Genomic DNA, 4063 nt, shown 5'->3' with positions numbered 1-4063 from the left:
TACTAATATTGATTACACAAGATATCATTTCTGCATCTTGCCTTCTGAATAACTAGTACAAAGACAATATACAATGTATTAATTTCTGTTACTGTACTATTATCCTGTTTTGAAACTGTTTCATTGTTATTTTTTTCTCTCATTTGAATGAACAAATAATTAATAAAGAAAGAATTTGACTTTAAAACATTTCAAAGAATCAGTGAATCAAGTAGCTGATTATCCAAAGGAAGCAGAAGAATGAAAAAAAATTCAAATCAACGCCAATTAGAAATGATAATTAGGAAATCAAAAATTTTATTATAATAACTACTTCAAAAACATTTATTGCAACAAATTGGAAAGCCTAGAATAAATAAATAAATTCCCAGACACATATGAACTACCAAAACTAAATGAAGGAGAGATAAATACTGGGACCAGTCAAATAACAGAAATTGAGACAGTAATAGAAATACCTATTCACTAAGGGAAGTCCAGAAATTGATGAATTCACCTAGTTATTCTGCAAAAACCTCAGAGAAGATATAATACTAACAATTCTCACATTCTTTAATTGAAAGGGAGTATTGCCAGACTCATTCCTGGAATCCAATTTTACCATGAATCTAAATCCAGAGAAGGAGTCAACTGAAAAAGTATATGCCAAAAAACTATATGCCAATGTTTTTAATGAACACAATGAAAATATCTTCATCTATATAATGGCAAGGAGAATGTGACAAAACATTCAAAGGATCTTGCATCATGATGAAGTATGTTTTAGCCTTGGGCTACAATGATGGTTTAATATACACAAACAAATAAATTCACCTTGAGGCATAATGTTAAGTGAAATAAATAAGACAAATGGACACAAACATCACATGATTTCTCTTCACAAGAACCTCAAAGTACAAGTAATTTAAAGTGTACAAAAATGGTAGATAATTTAAAATATAGAGATAAATTACTTGCAAAATTCTATATGATCAAGGGATGGAGGTTGGGGAGAGGGAAGGGAGGGCAAGGAAAAGTAAAAAGAATTAAGGTATCTCCTGTGCATGTAGTCACCACTCAGAATGAATGAAAGAGTTATGTAAAATAAACATGTGTGAATAAATTTAATATAAATCAACTTTAATCCAAGCCTGAGCAACTTAGTGACTTACTGTGAACCATTCTCAAAATAATAAAGGACTAGAGATGTAGCTCAGTGTGAAGGTCCTGGGCATAATCCCTTTTCTGCAAAACACAGAAAAGGTCCATGAAATTTAATTATTTTTCGAAAGCTGTATTTACTTATAAAGGAATATTTTGCATTAGATAAAAGAGAAATGCTTTGGCATTTGATGCTGAGGCAAAAACTGCCCAAAATAAATGGTCTCTGCTATATAGCTGGATATCCATGTGCTTCCTTAATATCCCAAATTCTGATTCCCTATGTAGTTTTAATTTTTGCTTCCCCTAAAATTTCAGGCTAGGGTTTCTGCTTCTAATTTCTATTTCTTCAATGTTTTGTATGGATAAATGGCATAGATATTCTACTCCTTTTTAATATATGCATTTGGGTTTTCCAGGAGAATAGCGTCTGATTTCCTGAGGAGCAAAGAAACTCCTATTGGACCCACTTGTTTCTCTGTATGCCTCCTATGCATTTCCTTCACACTGGTATTAGCCCATTGGACAGTATTTCAAAAGAGGTACTGAAGTCAAATTATTCCTCAAATATATTAAGGTAAATAGAACCACATGCTGGAGAATGTTCTGTAGGAAAAAGTGCTGCTACATTGCTTTCACACCAAGAAGTAAAATTGTTGATTAAAGGAGGTTTATTTTGCTTTCTATTGGCTATGATTTAAAAGTTCATTTTTAGAATTTTTTTCTCTAAAACTAAATTTTTGATATTGTATTGTCAGCTATTTTGGAGAATAATTCTAAAATGTATAACCACAATTCACTGATGATTGTAAAGATTATGTGTTATATTAGTAATCTTCCTTTTAAATCTACTTAACAAAAGGGAAATGAATGTTGCTATTACCATTAAGAATGTGGTGCTTGAACTTACCTTTTTCCATTCACACTCTATATTGATGATATTAATCATTAATGAATAAAGTCATGCTTAAACATTGGACTGTCAGGAGGATGAGAAGTAGAAGTCACAAATAATCTAAAAAATGTATAATTTGTACCTCAGTGTTATGAAGCAACTGTAATCATATATATTTATGAATATATGTGTGTGTAGTGACCCCTCAGAATGAATATATCTCTCTATCTCTATCCATATCCATATCTATCTATCTGTCTATCTATCTATCTATCTATCTATCTATCTATCTATCTATCTATCGTCTCACTGCTTTCAATCCCCTTCTTATACAACAACTACATTGATTTTGGAATGAGAATTTTAAAATCAAATCTAATTATGGTATTCTCTTGACTAAAATTATTCAGATTCACCATCAATTATCTCACTTACTAGACCATGAAGTTCAAACAAGCCTCATTTCAGTGTAATTCCTAAATCATTTATTGTTCTTCCAATTTCCAAACCAACACTTTTCATTTAAAGAAACAGTTTTGCGAGATTTGCAGTGGCCCTACAAAGCCTTGTTTCTGAGATTTGGTGCTTATTTTTCCCTCAAGTGATATCTTCCCCTCCTTTGTCGACCTAGTAAAATGTTCCTGTTTAAAGATGCAGCTGAAATATTTCCTTTGGATGAAGCTTTTGTGTCACTTAGACAGAATTAATTGCACCTTTTTTCTGTACTAACCAAATACAGTCTTTATAGCACTTTACAATAAATATATGCACCTGTCTTCTGTATGGACAATGTGAATCTCTTAAAGATGAGAAACTTTTATAATCTTCATGCTCTTCTTTCTCTACAAAGTTGTCTTGAGTGCAAAACTCATGAAATAAGCAATCAATTTGGCTGTATCCAGTATATTTTCTATCATCAGGGAAAATATTTAATTCAATAAGTACAGAGCATTTTTAAAAATATGTGGTTCTGATGTTCTAGTTGATATAACCTCCACATTCATTTTTTAAAATATCACTCAATCATAAATTTGAAGATATTTATATCTGGTAGAAGAATGTATTTTTTAAAGTACATGGTAAGCCCTTATCAGAAAGTTGCCTCTATAGCACACTGAATTTTTAATGATGTAAATGTATAAAACCTGGAGCTGAAGTTTTAATCCTTAGTAGTTAAATGCTACATTAATATCAGGATCAAATATAATTAAATGTCTGACATGTGAAAAATTCCAGTACATTAATATTGAGAGCATCAATGTACTGCTTTTCTTATAATGTGAGTGACAGACATAAGGAAATACATTATTGTTCTTTCATATATTGAGTTGAATACAAACCTAATGTAGTGGGATGGTTTTTTGGGTTAATAGTGAAATAGTATATTTAAAGAGTGGATGTTTGGGTATTTTTGTTTAAAAGTTTATTTGCTTGAAAAATTGGAAAGCTTTACTGATATGGGACCATTTCCATCTGAGCAAGATTCTATGCCTGCCCTGACACTGTCATTTTTGCTGCTACTTTTTCCATATTCCTTCAAAATTGTTAAAATCACCAGCTTTTCAAGAAGTGACAAATTACATAAGAAGCTCTGTGTATCATGGGGTTTTTTTAAAAGTAAATTGCACATATTTTTGGATGTTCTAGGTACAGTTTTATATTTCAACACATGTATACAATGTGAACTGATAAAACAAGGGTAATTAGAATTTCTACTTATTTTCAAAGATTTATTTATATGGTTCAGGGTCTCATTACACAGCTCTGACTCATAGTGATCCTCCTGTCTCAGTTTCCCAGTGCTGGGATTACAGGCATGTGTCACCAAGCCTGGCTTAAGTGGCTTGCGTGGCTTCGGGCCAGCTCAGCATGCAGTACCAGTGATCCAACCCTGGTCCTTGCTCTTGCTAGTCAGATGCTTAGACTGCTGAGCTATCTTCCTGGCCCTAACATTTCTGCTTTATTTCTTTAAGTTTGGAGTCCTTGAACTGCTCTCTTGTAGATTTTCATAAAAAATAACATAGTTCA

Source organism: Octodon degus, unplaced genomic scaffold (genome assembly GCF_000260255.1).
Source record: "Octodon degus isolate 3935 unplaced genomic scaffold, OctDeg1.0 scaffold00171, whole genome shotgun sequence".
Taxonomy (NCBI): domain Eukaryota; kingdom Metazoa; phylum Chordata; class Mammalia; order Rodentia; family Octodontidae; genus Octodon; species Octodon degus.
Note: the sequence above shows the minus strand (reverse complement) of the source record.